The sequence below is a fragment of the Canis lupus genome, chromosome 28 (assembly GCF_011100685.1).
Source record: "Canis lupus familiaris isolate Mischka breed German Shepherd chromosome 28, alternate assembly UU_Cfam_GSD_1.0, whole genome shotgun sequence".
Taxonomy (NCBI): domain Eukaryota; kingdom Metazoa; phylum Chordata; class Mammalia; order Carnivora; family Canidae; genus Canis; species Canis lupus.
In genome coordinates, this window is record NC_049249.1 from 29,850,669 (window position 1) to 29,870,218 (window position 19,550).

Below are 19,550 nucleotides of genomic sequence, written 5' to 3' on the forward strand. Positions count from 1 at the left end.
AACGAGGAGGGGGGTTCCCTCCAGGCCTGGCAGGGAATGTCCCATTCTGGTGCATTGTTCTGGGCGGTCCTCCAGAAACCTGTGTCCAGGGGCCAGGGACGTTCTGCCTGGAATTTCAGTGTTAGCAATAGCAGCTCCAACTCAGCACCCCTCTGCCGGCCTCCACCATTTACAGCTCTGCATGTGTTTCTTTCCATGCAAGTAAGGGACCCTGGGGTCCCTCCCCACCCCTCAGCTCCCTCCCTGCTGTCGAGACCATGTAACGTATCAGGGCTTCCTGTCCTTAGTAGCCACAACCATCAATGAGGGTGGGGGTGGGAGGTGAGGGGGGATGCTTCTTGACTCATATGCCTTGGCCCCATAGAGACTGGATTTTGGGCAGGTGTTGAGGCAGCCTCCTGAGCCAGGCTGGGTGGTGTCTGTTGAGCAGATTCTTGTCCTCTTAGGGTGGCTGCGTCAGTGACACCCCAAGGGGAGAGGCTTCAGTGCGGAAAGTATGTGAGCCTTGGACAGTGCCACAGATGGCCTGGAATGGTTTGGCCCCTTGTTTCCAAGGTCCCAGCTGATGTCCCCATTGTGCAGTGGGCAGGAGCAAAGGGCCAGCTTTCCCCAGTTCCTGGAGCACCAGCCAGTGTCCAGGGCCAGCAGTGGTGAGGGCTGGAAGGCAGCATTCGGGGAGGCTGCCCAGAAGACATGGCTGGCCCTGGCTTGGACGCTGTGCCCACAGTAGCATGTGGCTGTCTCCCCCATGAACAGCAGGATTCTCATTCCCAGTGCTCAGCTGAGGAAACAGTTTATACCTCGTATATAGCAAATGCTCTGCTGCTAGAAGCTGCTCTGGTCATGTGATTTGTCTGGAGTCCCCTGGATGGTGAGTGGTGGGGCCAGGATTGAGCTCATGTTCATCTCACACCCCAGCCCCCCCACCCTGCAGTCTGGCCACCTTCTCCCAGGGCCTCCCCAGGCCTCTCAGGGAGGCAGGCAGGGCAGAGGGTTAGTAGCCCCATTTCACAGCCCAGGAAACTGAGGCCAAGTGATTTGTCACAGATCACTGAGCTTGCAAATGGTGGGATGGAGCCTCAGACCTTGCTCTTTGATCATTCCCCCGATATTAGCCAGTTCAGGCTGCCAGAACAAAATGACATGGGCTCACTGGCTTAGACAACAGAATTTATTTTTTCGCAGTTCTGGAAGCTGGAGTCTGAGGTCAGGGTACTGACAGGATGGGTTTCTGGTGAGAACTCTTTTCCTGGCTTGTAGATGGCTGCCTTCTTGTGTCCTCATAGGGCCTTTGCTCTGTGCACGCAGAGAGGGAGAGAGCAATCTCTTGTGTCTCTTTATCTCTTATAAGGACACCAGCCCTCCAATTAGGGGCCCACCCTTATGACCGAGTTTAACCTTTATCATTTCCATAAAGGTCTGTCTCTAAATACAGTCGCATTGAGGGTTAGGACTTCAACATGGGAATTTGAGGCAGGAGGGAGAGGCACAATTCAGCCCATAATACACTCTGAGCCTCTTTCATTGTTTTGGGCCCCTCAGAGCACAGTAGGAGACAGCTGCTACTACACATCAAGGAAGTCATTTTGGAGTGTGCAGGAGCCTGGAAATGGGGCTGGGACAAACCTAGAAGTTTTGCTGGAGGAGGTGTGTGTGTGCATGCATCGGCTGGACTTGGGTAGCATGTGTACTTAGGGAGATTCTGGCCCATTTCAGGCAACCCCATATGCAGTCCACCCCAGTCATTCAGATGAGCTGTGGCTGTTTCCTGGGAGCCACTTTCTCTCCATGGCTGTGGTAAGAGGGGACCGACCCTCTGGTTCCTGCTTGGACTAGCAAGGTTGCTGTTGGTCAATTCAGCCAATGAGATAGGAGGGCCTGTGGGTCTTTAATGTGGAAGGGAATGGAATTCCAGGTGAACAGGGAGGGGCAAAGGCAGGCAGAAGTATTGCTGAGGACCCATGGAGCTCTCCTTCAGCAGAGAGACATCTGCAGAGCCGGGTGGCTGCACGTGGTAGCCAGCCCCTGCTGCTGTGGCCCTGCTGCTGGGGAGGCTGGTCCTTCTGTCAAGATGGACTGTGTTAGGACAGCATTATGTGTGCAGGCCCTTGCCATAAATTCTCTTGCCTTCCTCACTTCGTGTCTGCCCCCCTCTCTCAGACTCACACGCTGCATTCAGCTGGTGAAGGGAGTCCTCACTGCTGGGTTTAGAAGATTTAAATTTCTGCAGTGTCTTTGTTTCTGGAACGAGGATGGTGTTCCCAGGTCAGAGGTTTAGGTTCACACACCAAGTCCAGAGCAGTTACAGGTTCTAGGCAGCATTGCAGAAGGTATCAGCAGGGATGCTGAGGGAGGCTGTTGAGGCTGGGGCAGCTGGAGAAGCTGGGGCAGCTGGAAATGATTGGGAGAGGCTAGGGCAGCTAGGAGAGGCTGTTGAGATTGGAGGGGGCTGTTGAGGCTGGGGAGGCTGCTTTTTTGGTGGAACTTCCTATTTCTCACATTTCCTCTGTGGAGGCCACAGTACCCGGCCCTCCCCCAAAGAAGAGCCCATCTGTCTGGGGAGTGCAGAGCCTGTCTTTAGCCCCTCTGGGGTCTGTCCCCTAGCTCAGCTCACCTAGGCCCCTGGTGGGCTCCAAAGGTGATTGGTACAGAGTTTAGACCCCAGCCTGAAGGAAAGGGAAGATCTGCCTCTTATAGTTCCCTCTGAAGTACTTGAAGTGGTTGCAGCCCCCTAGTGACAAGGATAGTCATCCTCCCTGCATCTCCCATCCCTAACTTCCTCTGCACCTGGCCCAGAGCCCTTTGCTCGGGGGTCATGCACTGTTCCCAGGCCCCGTGTCACCCTGAGTCTCCTCTCCTCCCAGGGAGAGGCCCTGAATATTTCTGAGCCTGCAGCTCCCTTGCTTCTCTGGTGGGAAATGGTGGCTTCTTCTTAAGAGAAGAGCAAGTTGCTGCCCTCCCTCTGATTCCCAAGGGTGAGCCTCTCCACTGCTACTTTATGACCTTGGGCAAGTCCCTTAGACTGGCTGTGTCAGAAGGAAGTACTCTCCACCCTGTGGGGTAGCATTAAGTGAGAGAATGGAGTTTTAAAGCATTCAACTCCTAATAGCTGCCAAATCCATGTGCACTTACTACAGTATGAGTGTTCCGGTGCCCAGGTGGGTGAATGTGAGCAGATGGCCACACACATTTGTCAGTGGATGGCCTTTGCTACTTACTCTCTGACTGCCTAGATGGGGAGGCCTTATCTTCGTCATGATCAAAATCATCCCCGTATTCAGCAAGCCCTGGTCACCATTCATTCAATCTTCTATTTCTGAGAACCTGCCTTGCGCCAGGCCTTACTCTGGGGAGCATAGCTCCGAATCTGACAGAGCAGGGCTTGTGCTCCATTTCCAGGCAGAAGGTGGGGAGGGAAGTAATCAAGCAATCTTACCCAGGCAGATTTCAAAGATGACCTGTGTTGAGTGCCCTGGAGGAGTGGTGATAGGAGCCCACACTAGGGGCCCATGCTGTTGCCCAGAACTGGCTGAGGCTCACGGGAAATTCAGAATTGAAAGTATGGGCACCAGCTGCAGGCTGCCCCCACTCTGCTCTGTGACCATCAGAGGCAGTGATACTGCAAGAAGGAAGTCAATATTTAAAAAAAAGGAACGTCAGTTCTTAGGAAGCCCTTAGTTGCCCTGTATACAATCTTGTGTTTAGCCACTTACATAAAGCCGGGGTCAGAGACTGTGTGGATGTCTGCCCCTCGTATGCACATACCTCACCCACCTTCCCAGCCCTTGTAAGTAAAGGCAGCATCAGCCCAGGTGCTGGTGTGGCCAGCTTGGGATTGCCCCTTCCTATGTGCTTTGGGGACCCTAGAGACATACAAGTCTGATGTGGCCAGGACAAGGGCAGTTTGCACAACACACGCATCTTGGGAAAACAAATGTGGCTCTCAGTTTGTTCCCTTGAGTTCCTGGAACCAGAGTGTTTATTTTATGTAATATACAGCAAAACTAGTGCTGTTGACTTCAGAACCTTCCAGCATCCGAACTATAATTCTTACTAAAATACTCTTTCAATGTGGATTAGCCAGGATATTGTAGAGGAGGAAGACTGACTTGTGCTCTACAGGGAGGAAAAATATTCTGCATTTCGGGTCACCATCTTTAGAAACGAACACAAGCATTTTGAGACTTAGGGTGCCTTAATTCCATCAGAGAAACAGTCCTCTCTTTGCTCCCTTGGAGCCATACTAATAGCAACCTGGTTCATGCTGGGGGAGGTCGAGTGGGTACGTTGTATTTGAAGCGACACATCAGTCTCCTGCTTTGTGGCAAAGGGGCATGTGAAACAGTGCCTGATTTAATAGATAAGGCTCAGGTGGGCCTCTTTCCTGGTTGAGCAATGAAGGGGGTGTGTATGGGGGATTGGGGCAGGAATAGCCAGTGACTGCTGCTTATAATAGTGGTGGATGGATAGTATTTACTAAGGGCCTAGCATGTGCCAGGCACTGTGCTAAGCGCCTATGACTAAGAGCCATATCTATGGAGTAGGTCATTTTATCGTTATCTCTATCTTAGGACCAAAAAAATGTGTCTCAGAAAAGGTCATACAGCTAGTACATGATTGATCAAGTATAGATCCAGCTGCTGTAACAAAGATGCAGACTAACCCTGGTTTAAACGAGGTAGAAGCTTATTTCTCTCTCCTGGAACAGTGCTTGGGTAGGGGTCTAGGACTCCTATGGAAGTCCTGTGTGGCCATTCAGTTCTAGTCTCTTCTGTCCTTAAGGTGTTGCCCTCTTCCTCATGGTCCCAGAAGGCAGCCCACTGTGTCTACCTTCTAGGTGTGTCTGTGTATAGGAAGGGGGATGCTGAAAGAGAAGGCATACACCCTTTCCCTGTAAGGGCATAATCCACAACTAACTTGGAGCCATTATTTCTGTGTACCTTCCTTTGCAATCTTGGTCACATGGCCACTCTTAGTTACAAAGGTGGCTAAGAATGAGTTCCTGCCTCTGCCTCTCACCCCTTCGCCGCTTCTCCTCCTGGAGGAGTTCTGGGTTAGCTCCAAGGAAGAGAGTCCAAAGCTAGATTGGCTTCTTGGGTGCTTGGGGTGGTAGGTATTTCTGGTGGTCACTTGATCTAGTACAGCACAGGGCACCAAGAAGGTGCTCAGTAAATCAGTCTTAAAGGATAGGTGGGAGAGGGGGCCCTGGCTTATCAGACCCACTCCTGGATGCAAATATAAGGGCGCTGGAGACTTCTGTGACCAACCACCAGAAGGCAGCCAGGTCCAGAAGGATTCCCTTCAAGGGTGGGGCTCTGCAGCTGTTTTGGTCTGGACCAGAGGTTCAGGGTATCCTATTGGCTTAACCCCAACCATGAACTATGTCTGTGAGCTGTGCTTCCATTGGAAATCTGATTCTGAGTCCCCTTTGGGAGGAACTGGATTCTCTCCTAGTGGTGGGTCACTTGGGCTGTACCACCTACGTTCCTGATTTGGTTCCAATGATGCATAGGTCCAGTTTGTCAGCTGCTGGCCCCCATGTGGACCCTGTCTGCAAGGAAGGGCCTGTGTCTCCCTCCTGCTGTGCTCTGGTCGCCTGCTTTAACTGTCCCTGACTCAGCTAGAGCAAAATGCAGTTACTGCCTGGCCTGTCAGAGCCCAGGGCCCCGTTAAGAAGTCCTCAGAGGCTTTCTGGTGCAGCATGCTGAATAGGAGTTGCTGAGAGTTCTCCTGTCCCTTTTTCTGGTTACATTTTTCTGAACAAAGCTTCTTTTCCATGCAGGTGCTCAGAAGGAAAAATAAGTAAGCATTGGAGGTTCCAGTGTGGAATTTTTCTATCATCTGAACATTGTTTTTGGCAAGAAGTAATTTAAAACAAACAGCCGTTGTGGGTTACATTTTCAGACTAATTAGAAATAGGGGTGTTCTCTGATCATCCCAATCTTTTTTTTTTCTTCTTTTCTGTTCCCGGTTATCTATCTTATGCTCAGTAGCTGAGGAGGACACCTATGAAGCTTAGCATCAGTTACATATTTGTCAAAATGTCTGTTACAAGCCTGGCAGCCAGAGGGAAGAGAAAAAGTGTTAACAGACCTGTGCTCCAGGCTGAGCCGGAGCTTGAGCGGTCTAGACAGTTAAGAGATATGCAGGGCTCTTAAAACAAGAAAGAAAGGACAAAAGAAAAAGCATGAGCTCTGGGGTCCTGCATGCTTTGATTCTGTACTTGGATGGCTGAGAAAGCTTTAGTTTAAAATAAGTGGTTTTTGGCAAGAAGTGGGTACTGCATGCTGGCAAATTGATTGTGCCCTTCTACTTAGATAAAAATGAAAACGCATGAGGTATTTTGCTTTTTTTCTTCTTGACGATTAAAAGCATCTACTTGGCTCCACGCAGAGACGGCCCCTGAAGATTTATACAAGGCACCTGTGTGGCATCGATTACAGGCCTTCAGGCTGACAGAAACAACTATACTTCGCGACGCTCCAAAAGCCGGATCCTAAGACGGAGTTTTGAAAGCCTTGACAGGGCGTCTCTGTGCCAAACCTGGGTGGGACTCTTGGGTGAGGGTCTTTGAGTTTTACCAGAGGACTTCTACTCCCTGGTCACACTCTTCCAGGGCCTGGGAGCAACTGAGGCAGCTGAGCGAACCCTGGGGTGGTGAATAAGATGAGACTCTTTCCCCACCTGGGCCTCAGTTTCCCCATCTGGGAAGGGAAGGGTGTCAGACTGGCTTTCCTTCAAGTTTTCTGCCTGGTGTCGGACCATGCTCTGTGACATGCCCTTCCTCCAGCTCCAGTGGCACTGTTGCGTTGCAAAGGGCAGGGGGTGGGGGGCGATGTCAGTGCTGGAAAGGGCCTCCATTTCGGGGCAGATCCATTCATTAACTTGACCCAGCCCAGGGAGGAATTTGGAAACAAGTACATTAGAACATGGCCAACAGCAAGCACACGGATGAGTTAGGTCCTGATTCTATTAATGTGTTCTATTCATTCGCTCGTCAAATGTTACTGTGTGCGGGCCCTATGCCAGGCTCTGTGTTAGGTGCTGGGGTGTGCAGAGAACAAGGAGCCTGGCTCCTGCCTGCTCCCGGTTGGGTCTAGCCCTGCTTGGACCTCTGTCCTGTTGGCTTAAGGACTTGCCTCCATGTAGGTCCGAGCCCAGGAATGTGCTATGAAATGCAGTTCCAACACCCTATTAAAAGCCAAGCATTTACTTCTAGACACGGAGGACTTTAAGACTTCTATCTTCAAGGAGCAAAGGATTTGTTTTGACAAAAGAAGTATAAACAGGATCCTAGTGAATAACTTTTCTCATGGCTGCTCCTGCCTTAATCAGTCGTATATTTATTGGTGACCTCATAGTGTCCAGACGGTCCCAGACGCCATAGAGGATGCAGAGGGGATGGCAGTGGAGAGAGAATTTACAGCTCTGCCAAGGAGCCAAGGCCAACTCGGAGGACAGCAGCCAGGGGGATGAGACAGCATGTAGGTTATGTGATCACAGGTGTGCTGCAGGCCTCGGAGCTGCAGGAGCTCAGAGCCGGGAAGGGGACAGCATACTTGAGTCAGGTGTTCTGGGCAAGGAGGGAAGACGGGGCATTCCAGACAGTTCTCCTGTGCTGGCCCAGCCTGTGGAGTGTAACCATCCAGCTGATTTCCAGCCACTGAGTTGTCATGGCCTTTCCCGTCCTTACTATGTGGAGGCTGGAGCTCCCAGATATGGTGTGCATGGCCCATGGAAGTGGAATGCCCACTGGCTGGTCATCCAGGTTACCAGGGTGCCCCCTCCCCCATGGGCCCTAAGAGATTTCCCAATGGTGCCATTGGTGAGATGTCATCTATCCCTCAGGGTCCCAAGTCCTTGCCTGCTGCTGCTATGGATCCCTAGAAGCTAAAATTCCAGAACAGTTGTTCTACTAACAGGAGGAGCTGAGTTCAGATCTTGTCTGTCATTTACTGTTCTGTGGCCTTGTGCTAATCCTTCTCAATGCCTCATTTTTTTGTCATCTGAAAGCAAGCTGATCATAGCATCCTTTTCAGAGCCCTGTTCTGAGGCCCACATGTAAAGACATGCATGTAAAAACACCTAGCAAGGTTCCTGGTATACAGCGAACACCCTATTGACGTTAGCTCTTATTGTTTCTGTGATTATCACTATACATCAGGCGGCAAAGTGGGAAGGCCACTGTCTGGCCCAAAGGTCATCTCTTTCTGAAAACTGGCTCTGCCAAATGCTATAAAAATCCAAGTCTAAAATCCTGACAGTTGAGATATAACTCAGCTGAGCAAAGTCTGAATTGAGACTCCATCTTTCTCTGTGTTCATTTCTGCAGAAGCAATGTGCCTCTTCCACCTCTTATCTGGAACACAGGCATTGGGTGGAATCTGTGTGCCCGCAAACATGCCCATCTCCCCCTCTGTAGCCCCTCTCGGGTCTGGGGCTCACTTGGGCAAAGATGGCTTGATGGGAGTTGTTAACATGGTTTCACGTTTAATTACCAAAAGCCTGGATCAGGTTCCGGCGGGCCAAGCCCTCTTAGCTCTGTTTCTTAGGGAAACAGAGTTTGGGTATGTCAGGTGGCTGGTATTCTAGGAGTCATGATGAAGTAGCTGGGGGAAACCAGAGGTTTACCTGAGAGAAGAGTCCAGGAGCAGATAATACCTATCACCTAACGTTTTTCCTCTGTATCCCAAGAATAAGGACCAAGGTGCAGATATTATAGGACAGGTCTGGCCTCAGGATAAGAATGAACTCTTAATACGATGTTGAGAAAGAGTGCTGGACACTTTGCAGGTGAAGTGCTTCTTGTCCCCAGAAGTGCACAGACTAAGGTCGGCTGAGTCCTTGATGGGGTTCATGTCGAGAGGATTGTGGTAGCTGGGTCTTCGGATCCTGAGACATCTGGACTTTCAGGAGATAGTCAGTTGCCTCCACCTTCCCGGGCATTCGATTCTCAAGTGCCTTTGGCCAGCACAGCTGTGAGCCTCACGGGGCCCTGGCCCATGGCCCAGGAAGAAGCAGGGCCGCCTCTCTGCACCGAGGCTGCTGTTTGCCTTGGCCCCTGCTTGCCCTGCCACTTCCTGGCCCCGCCCTCCCGTGGCTTTTGCTTCATTAGCTCATAGCTCCAGGTGAAGCCAGTCCCCGGGGCCCTGGATGGCCCAGATGCCAAGGTTCAGAGCCCCCATGCCTCCCAGGCCACAGCAGCTCACCGTAAGCGTGGGTCAGGCACTGCTCTCCAAGGGTAAACCAGAAAAGCACTCAAGAGAGACCGAGGCACAGAGATGGGGAGTGACAACCCCAGGGCCTCACAGCAAAACTGTAGCAGGCTCCCATGGAAGCCAGGGCTCTGGGCCCTCAGACAGTACCTCCTGGGCCTTCCAGAAATACTAACTTGAAGCTCATGCTTGCTCTGTTTCTGCTCTGGCCACAGTGCAGATATGGGTGTCAAGGCAGCTTTGAGGGCTTAAGGACTCTGAAGGTTTTGTACTCTGCTTGGAGTTCTGATTTTAGAGAAAGACCCCATGCCTGGTGGTATCTCCATCCCCACCAGGTTCCTCACAGTCTCTCTGGGTCAGTACCAAGTTGGGAGGTAGGACATTGAAGCTCCTGTCATGCATCAGGCTCATTTTGTAAAAAGGAGGAGCCAAGATCCCAGGACAGTGATGGGTCTGAGGTCATATGGGGATCAGAGGAGGAGCTGAGGTAAAGTCCAGTCCCCTTGGCCCCCTTCCCATGGCCCTGGCTGAACTTTCTGGAAAGCAGCAAGTCATTCAGGCCCACTTCAGTTCTGGGGGCTCTGGACCCCTCACAGCTTCCCCACCGTGTGCAGCACACAGCCTGGTCAGCATTACCTCGGCCTGGGCACCCCGAGCCCTTCTATTTCCCTTGGACTGAAGCCCCTCTAGGAACAGCTCTATCGTCTCGTCTAGTTGCTACAGGGAGACCTTCATTTCTAGCAGATTAACCATGGGGGGAATGTCGACAGGGTGTGGGCCTGAGACTTCCACTCCCCATTTAGAAGCTCGGGGCCTCCACATGACATTGATTCGTTCATTCTCTTGTTCCATCATCTGTTTGTTGCCACCCACACCTGTGCTCCTGCTCCAGCCGGGCACCGATCCAGAGGCTGGGGATGAAACGTGAGCTGGACCTGACAGTGAACACAGAGCTGGAATCACCCTGGGAACTTTAAAAAAACCACTGACGCCATCTCCAGAGGTTTGATGCAATTGGCCTGGGTATTTCAGTTTCTAAAACTGCCTGTATCTGCATAGAAATTTCTTTTCAAGGAGGAAAAAAAGCTGGCAGAAAGAATGTGACTGTAGAGGATAGCATCCTCAGCATGACTGTGAACAGAGTGGAGTGAGGGAGGGCCCTGGGTCACCAGGAAGGGAGAGCATCCACTACTGACGGAGCTGTCCCAGTGGCTGGGGCCACAGTAGGCTTGGTCCTGGCTCTCCAGAAGGTTTCATCACAGGCCACTCAGGGTTAGCAGGAGTGCTGAGCACCTGCTTGTGACCCAGGCCCCGCCCCTAAAAGGGGGTCACATCAGGTGGCTATAACCCCTTTGCTTCTGAGGGCCTTCTTGATCTCTGGCTTTGCAGATGTGTTTCTAGAATAGTTGCTTTCCCCTCATTTGTAACAATATTGAAAAATCTAGAGAAGTAGAACCAGAGGTCACATATCAGTGTGTCTCCTTTTTGCCTGGCATGTTTAAGAGGCACCACTGCTGATGTACCAGGTGCCTTTGTGCTGATCTCTTGGTTGTCATGCTCACCTAGTGCTAGCATGGAAGGAAGGCTTCCGATCGTGGAGTGGTGGGCTTTCAGTTTGGAAGGGGGCTCAGAGTGCATTGGGTCAGGCCTCTCATCTGGAGATGGCAGGTAACAGAGCCAGGCCAGAAACCCGGGTCCCATCTCAGCCCCTCAACTCTTTCCAACATGCTGGGCTCATCCCAGCTCCTGCCTGCAGTGCCTCTGTCTACCTGGCTGTTTCCTGGGTCCACCTACACCACCCGCTCCTCCCTTACCCACTCAATTCTTAGTTTTATTACCACTGCAAAGGGATATCTAAAGTGTTTGCTTTTCTTGGCCTTGAGGGTAAGGGAGAGGTTACTGCCTGACTCTGGGGCCCCATTATTGCCCAGAGGGCCCCGCAGTGACAGCATATGCGTCCTGTCCAGCTCAACCCTCAGCTCTTTCCCAGACTCAGTAAAACTCTAGACCAGAATGAGGGGGACAAAAGGCACGGGAAGATGGGGCTTGGCTTGGGTGTGTTTGTGTAATGTGCCATATGTCATTTTCTTTTCACATAAAAACATCTCTCTTGAAGCAATAGGAGGCCACTCAGCTGTTGCTAACCAAATACCAAATGTTTCCCTTCTCCTCTCGCTCCTTCCAAGAGGTGGGCTGTGAAGAATTGCCGTTACCCGTGATGCTATCTTGCCTTTCAAACGTCAGAGTTTTTTCCTTAGAGCAAACACTCGATTGTTTTTTTCCAACTTTGGCAGGAATTTTTAAGAGAAAGCTGTTTTCAAATCACTTTTCTGTTTATTGTTTTAGACCTGGAGTACAGCAAAGTGAAGGGCTCATGGCCCCTGCCTAATCCAGTCTCCTCACATCTGTTTTCCTAAATTGCCTCAGAACCTATCAGCCCCTCCCCACCCCTCAAAAAAACAAAAAACGAAAACCAAAAAAAAAAAAAAAAAAAAAAAAAAAAAAAAAAAAAAAACCAACCAAAAAACCCAACCCTGCTATTTTGGAAAAACAGTGTTAAATAAAATAAAAAGGAAACAACGCAAACTAATATAAACCTCCAGTTGGTAGAAAGATGGTTCCAGAACTTGCTTTTGGGACCCCCACCCCCACCCTCCATGTACAATAAACATGTGGTTTCATTTCCAAGGGCTCCGGTGTTAGCCGTGTTAGCATTTCCATTTCCTCAGGAAGCCGCCTTTCTTGCTCTTACTTCTGAGACAGAACGTGCATTTTCATTGGCCCCTGTTCAAGGAGTGCCTGGGGCAACAATGAAATCAGTCCCAAGCAGGTTCTAGTCAGCGACACCCCGCCCCCCAAGCCCACTTCTCCTTGCTCCCCATCCGCGAGGGCCCAACGCCAACTCTCCCAGTCGGGGGAGGGGGTGGCGGCCTCGCTCGCTGGGGTTTGTGGCCTTCTGAGGGGAGCCACGCTGTCCTCGCCGCCTGTGTTCTGGCCTTCAGTTGGGAAAATCTGGTTGCCCTCCAAGCGTCCGCATACCACAGCTCTTAATTAAGAAAGTATGTTCCCATTTCGTGTCACTCGAAAAGAATGAAAACAGTGACAGCATTTATTTCTCTTCACTATCGATAACATTCCTGTTTCTGAGTCCACCGGGGGTTAGGAGTCTTGAAGGAATTGACTGGGTTGTGAGAGTCTAACCTCGGCCGTGTGCTGTGTGGGGACATGTGGCTTCTCTGTGTGAGGGAGGCTCCAAGCGAGGCGGCTACCTCCCATTTTCTTTCTGAACCTTCAGAGAAGTAAAAGGCACCGTTTCTTGCATCTTCTAGAGGAGCTATGATCTGGCCCAGGGGCTACAGCTTACGTGGGACCCGCTAAGTGCTGAGACCCGGCAGGCGCTCTCCCGCATTGCTGATCTATGGCGGCCCCCGGTCGGTGGCCTCACCAAGGTGCCCATGTGGGACGTGAGGCGGCCGTGCCCCTGGTCAAGAGACTTGCCCAAGACTGTAGGGCAAATTAATCCATTCTGGTTGCTATAACAGAATACCACAGGCTGAGTGTTTTAAACCACAGACCTGTATTTCTCACAGTTCTAGACGCTGGGAGTCCAAAATCAAGGTGCTGGCAGATTTGAGGTCTGGTGAGAACCTGCCTTCTGGTTCATAAACAACCATCTTCTTGCTCTGTCCTCATGTGGCAGAAGGGGTGAAGGAGCTCTCAGGAGTCGCTTTTATAAGGGCACTAATCCCACTCATGAACGCTCTACCCTCATGGCCTATCACCCCCAAGGGCCCTGCCTCCAAACACTATCACAATGGGGATTAGATTTCTGCATATGAATTTGGGGAGCTGTATTTAGTCTATAGCTAGGATCGTTTGCAACAGACCTGAGGTAGTGGTACCGTTAGTGGCTTATCAGGAGAACAGCCTGGGAGACCAGGAGAGGCCCTCAGCAAAGCACCCAACAGCACCAGGTGGTAGTGGTGAGGACAGGGCCCTTGTCTTGTAACTTGGTAAGCATCATGCCTGACCTGTGTAAGGTAAAACTGGAAGTGACTTGGCTGTGCCTAGACCTTCAGGACATGTTTGTTGCATATCTACATGCATGTGCCCGCATGCTTGCATGTGTATTCCCAGGCAGTTATGTTCATTACCAAGTAAATGAATTTGCTGACACCCTGAGTTAACACCCTTCTTGCCTCACCTCCTATCCCCAAGCAACTATCACTTTCTGTTTTAATTTTTTAACCCATTCTCTTTTTAAAAAACTCTTGTAAGAACATTTAACATGAGATGTACCCTCTTAATAACATTTACAGTGTACAATACAGTATTCTAGCAGAACTCTAGAACTTAATCATCTTGTGGGAATAAAACTTTACACCCATTGAACGACCTCTCCCTACTTCCCCTTCCTTCCCCTAGCCCTCAGCAACTACCATTTTACTCTTGTTTCTGAGAGTTTCCATATTTTAGATACCTTAGAGAAGCGGAATCATGAAGGATTTGTACTTCCGTGACAGGCTTATTTCGCTTAACACCTGGAGTCCATCATGTTGTCATGTGTGGCAGGATTTCCTTCCTTCTTAAGGCTGAATAATATTCCATTGTATGTATATGCCACATTTTAAAAATCCATCTATTGGTCAATGACCATTTAGATTGTTTCCACATCTTGGCTATTGTGAAGTGTTGTCACAGTGAGCATGGAGTGCAGATCTCCCTGAAATCTTGGTTTCCATCCTTCTGGATAAATATCTAGAAGTGGTAATGCTGGATCGTATGGTCATTCTATTTTTAATTTTTTGAGGAAATTTTGAATACTTTACACCATTCCTGAAGGTCTATTCACTGGCTTCCTGCGGTGGTCACAGACCTAGACCTGAATTCTTGTCGTAACACACCTTTCCCCATGCTTTGCCATGCCCTCCTGGCCCTCCTGGCTTCTCAAATGGGGACTTACCCCCTCACTGTAGCTTCTCCTTGCCCTCCCCCCAACTTCTGGCCCATTTCTCTGGCTTTGACCTTCTCCTTCTTCCCCACCACTCAGCCTCTGCTGGCATTGCTGTCAGCAAGGTGGTCACTCCCGTTCCATGCTCCAGTGTGCTCATCTGTGGGCACCACCCCTAACAAGGGCCCAGTACCCCAAGAGCAACCTGTGCCCTCTATGCTGAGACATCTTCCCAAGCATTCCCAGCAGGCCTGCTTTATGCAATTTTGTTTCATGGGCACCATTAGGTGGCTATAACTAGCCCTGTCTTGACTACTAAGCAAGCTGCTTAGGACAAAGACAAAGTCTGTGGTGCCTTGTCTGCTCTAAGGGATGCCATAACAAGGCCCAGAACACAGTGCCCATTAGGGGTTTAGCAACTGTCTGTCAACTTGCTAAAGGGACTATCTGCTGGGAAGAAATGGTTCTGTCTGAAGGCATGGCTGGAATTCAGTTCAGTGTTATAGGTAAGTGTGACGAGCATTCCTACTCATGGGCATGCTTGGGAGGTGTCAAACCCTTGAAGACACCAATAACACATGTTTTCTTTCTTTATTTCTTTTTTTTTTTTTAAGATTTTATTTATTTATTCATGAGAGACACACAGAGAGAGAGAGAGGCAGAGACACAGGCAGAGGGAGAAGCAGGCTCCATTCGGGGACCCTGATGCGGGACTCGATCCCGGGACTCCAGAATCATACCTTGGGTTGAAGGCAGGCACTAAACCGCTGAGCCACCCAGGGATCCCCGACACATGTTTTCTTCAAGCCAATTTACTCCAGCTTATCAACAATGCAGGATTCCTACCACAGGGGTTACGCCCTCCCTATCCATACAGCAGTGACTCCCCAACTAGTGACCTCTGTACATGTCTTAGGCTCCCTGCTCCCCACTCCATTGTCATCCACCTTTCTGTGGACTCTACTTGAATCACATGTGCTCTACAATCACTGGTTCCTGATGGGACACTGAATCCATCCAGTCTCCTTGGCCTTGGGGCCCAGCTGTTTCCTGGGCCCAGCCCGCCTTTGCAACATATTACCTCCCACCATACTCTTGCATGCACAGTGAACCCAGCCCCTCCCTGGGGCACTCTGCCTTTTGATCAAGGGCATAGCTCAGTGTCTTAGAGCTTATAAGGGGCTGCTTCATAGGCCCTTCCCCGTTTACCTTCCTCTAGATATGTTTCAGTTTGCTATGTCCACTAGACCTCTGTTACCACAGCCAAGTTCAAACATCACACCACAAAGGCCACAATCCCATTTTTGGTCCTAACTGACCACCATCTGTTAACTCTAAGCCTGTTACTGGATCATTAACCTGCCAGTAAATATAATCTGTGCTTCCTCTCACTCATCCACACACACCCTGGTTGTTGAATTCAAGAAGAGAGTCTTAAAATGGAAGGAACCTTCTTGTATCAAAAATCAGGAGACTGGGGCAGCCCCGGTGGCTCAGTGGTTTAGCACCACCTTCAGCCCAGGGCCTGATCCTGGAGACCCGGGATCGAGTCCCACGTCTGGCTCCCTGTGTGGAGCCTGCCTCTCCCTCTGCCTGCGTCTCTGCCTCTCTTTCTCTCTGTGTGTGTCTCTCATGAACAAATAAAGAAAATCTTAAAAAAAAAAATTAGGAGACCTTGGAAGACAGTTTGTTAAATGAAGGGCCCACAAGAGTAAAACTGGAATAATTACGTGATTGGTGGATACTTTGGGATAGAGGAGCCTGAGGCCCCCTCATAACTTATATAATGACAACTTCTTCCTGGCCTAGAGGGAAGGGCCAATGAAGCATGGAGCCCAAAGCAGGATTTTCATGTTCTGGAAAAGCTGGTGTGTATGTATATGTGTGGACAGTATGCGCATGGCTGTATGCATCACATCCCAGGGTTCTTCCAACCTGAGAGATAGAAAAAAACTCTGCTCTTCTTTCCTGGCTTGCCCTCCCCACCACACCCAACAGACCACACTTCAGAGGAGAGGTGTGGGCAGGGCCCTTGCAAGCTGGATTTAAATAACCGAAAGGCTCCTGTACAAACCAAGAAGGAAGGGTCTGCTCTGAAGAGGTATTACAGACCTGCCCATGCTTCCAACTGTGTCATCTCACTTTGCAGAAGTGACCCACAGTGGGTTTGTGCCTGGCACTTTACATCTTTTCCTGTCACTCTGATCAATTTCCAAATTCATAGTCTCCCTTCTATGACCTCGTTCTTCATTTCTAAAGGAACCACAAATATTGCACTCCGATTTTGGTGGTGGTGGTGGTGGTGGTGATGCTTCCTCAGAAGATAGGCCTATTTATCTTTATATAAGCCTGAGAAAATAATCCAAATAGATGATTACTGATTCTTTTATCTCTTTCTGGGCTTCCAATGAGTGGCTTTCTTGCCTGGGATCCTCTGTACAGCTGGGAGAGGCACGGAACTGAGGTGCTGACAGCTTGTGTTGGAATCACATGGTGTTTACTGTGCTGTGAGTTTATAACAGCCTTGTTTCCATACTGACAGCAAATGCCATATGGAGAGAAAAAATCCTGTCAGATGAACCCTTAAGGAATCACAATATGGCACATGAAATCTCTTAATTGCTTTTGGAAATGGGGAGGGGCACATTGCTCAGATCACATAAGCCGTGTGGTTCTCTCTGCCATAATTGAATAAAATTGGAGTTTGACACAAGGTAATTTACTTTCATTCTGTGTTTGTGCTGGGGAGGTTCAGCTGATTGGGGAAGGGTGAGGAAGTTTGTTTTCCTCACCTTTGGTGGGGGTGATCAGTCTGAGTGGGAGGCAGCGAGAATGCAGCCTGTATCTACAGGGCATCGTGCTAACAGGTGCAGGCTACAGACCTGTCACCCTCTCAGCTCCCTCCTTCCCAGATTCCCTACTGTGGCTGACGATAACACTCATCTAACTTGACATTTTATTACTGTCACTTGGGATCTTGTCTACTTACCCACATGCTGTACCCTTTCCAACAGAATCCAAACTTCCTGAGGGCTGGGACTGCATCCCACCCCACCTCCCCAAACTGCTACCCCATCCCACTGGTTCTGGCACACACTGAGGTGGGTTAAATGTTCGTTGGAATGGCTATTTGTGAGCCATCTGTGCATGGAAAGGTAACCGAGTTAAGGCAACAGTCCAAGGCTAGTGTCAGCCCCTAGACCACTTGAGGAGGGGATCAAGAGGGGAACCTGAAGGTGGCCATCCATGTTGATCAAAGTATCTATTCAGGAGAGAATGAGAAAATTTTGAGTGCCTTATACACACTGTACTTAGAACTGGTGAATCCCCACAGCAACAGTTGCTGCCCTCGGGTAGTTTACCCATGAGAGAAGTGGGCTGCAAAACTCTCCAGCCTGTACACCTGGTCACTCGCTCTTTCAGTCGCAACAGACAACAACCCAACACCAACTGAATTAAGCACTATGTCAGGTAAATAAAAGTGCAGGCACCGGGCTGGCCTTGGCGAGGCTTGCTTGAGGGGCTCCTGGGATGTTCAGATTGGGGTTTCTTTCTTCTGCACTCAGCCCCGCCTTCCCCTGCTTCCTTTTCTGTGGCTTCTCACTGCCTAGTGGAAAAGACAACTGTGGCAGCTCTTAGTTGACTGATCCTAAGACCTCAGCATCCCAGGGAGAAGCAAGCGCCTCTTCTGTACCTTCTAGGGGACTCCTACCCACTCGGGTGAGGTGCCTTGAACCTGTCCTTGTGTCCCAGAGACCGGAGTGGGGGGGGCTCTGATTGGCTGGGACGAAGTCACAAGTCTGTTTTTGAACCTATCACTATGGCAGAAACCGGGGCCTCTGACTGGCGAGGCCTGAATCATGTGCCCATCCTTCACCTTATGTGGCTGGGAGATGAGGGCTCTGGCTAGGACTGGGTCACGTGCCCATTGTGAGGCTCCCTTAAAACGTAGTGCTGGATTTTTACAAACTCAGAGAGCAGAGGTTCCTTGAAGAAATGGAGATGGAACAGACGAAGAGACCCCCAAACTCGGTGATAGCAGATGGGGTTTAGTAAGCATTTTCTATGTCTTAGGCCCTGTTCTGAGTCTTTTCTATGTGTTGTCTTATTTATTCCTCATGACAGTCCTAGAAGTTAGGGATGATTCCCATCCCCAGTTTACAGATGAGGAGACTGAGGGATGAAAGTGTTAAGTCAGATGCCTCAGGGCACATGGGCAGTGCCTGCTGAGGCTGGGGTTTGACCCCACGCAGTTCAGCGCCAGAGCCCATGCTCCCAGCCACCACCCTCTCTACAAGTCACAGTTTTACTTTCTGTGGATAAACTCTGGGTGTGAAAGTGAGTGGACATGATGGTTATGTTCATATCTCCTGTGTTCCTTATCTCCAGAGAAACCCCTTCTAGGGGGATAATTGTCCTTTTTCCTTCCTCCTCTGCATTCAAGGATATGGTCATCCCTTCTGTTTGGGTAGCTCTCCGGAGGTCTAACTTACCGTCTTCCCGGTGTCCCCATGAGGTCACCTGACCATTTCTAGTGCAGCTGCACAAAAGGTCCAATGATCAGTGCTTGAGAGGGTCAGAGGCAACAACGTTAAGTGGTCAGTCCTTTGAGTATCTTTCTGGCCAGAGAAATCTTCTGCAGAGGCTTTAGCATCACTGCAGGAAGAGCCAGAATGTACCACCCCCCACCCCCCTCTTACCTCCAACTTCTGCCTTTATTTTCCAGAGGAAGACTGAGGCCGGGAGAGAGTACATGAGTTTCTTGAAGTCACATAGCAAGTCATTGACTAGCACCTGGTCTCCAGGCCTCCAGGCTTGGAGTCTTGCACTACATTTCCTCTTTAGAACTCTCTTGGCTGCTGCGTGGCTGAAGGCTGGTCATTTCTTGTTTCCATGCCTCTAGCTCCTCAGCTGGAAAATGCAGGCTTTTCATAATTTGAAGTGCTTTGAATTACAAGTAATTTTTAATTTTTTCAAACTGCCCTAAACAAAGCTTATAAATAAACTTTTCAGATGTGGTTTGAGCTGCAGGCATGGTTTGATCCAGAGATTCATGACACCACGAGGACGCCAACTTTACTTTTTGTAATTTTCCCAGCTCTCACCTCCCCTGTGTATGAGCCTCATCATCACAGCAGCTTCCCTTGCAGTGTCAAGAGCACTGCAGCAGACCCTGGCCTCACACCCATGCACCCCAGCAACCAGAGGAAGAGAGACCACTTCTGCTCAGTGCACCCAGGCACAGTCTGTGGTCCACTCCAATTGGAACTGGCTTGGGCTATATGCCTGCCACACTTATCCAGTCGCTAAGTGGGGAATGTGACATGGTGATCAGCCTTCCAGGGGATAGAGTCGTCATCCCCAGAAGTGCTGGCATCTGGCAT

At 50.1% G+C, this 19,550-nt stretch overlaps 1 protein-coding gene across 4 annotated transcripts in view; it reads left to right on the top strand.

Moving 5' to 3' along the window:
- Positions 1–19,550, top strand: part of GRK5 (G protein-coupled receptor kinase 5) — a 212,296-nt gene that overhangs the window by 126,941 nt on the left and 65,805 nt on the right. The gene's annotated exons all lie outside the window — the stretch shown is intronic.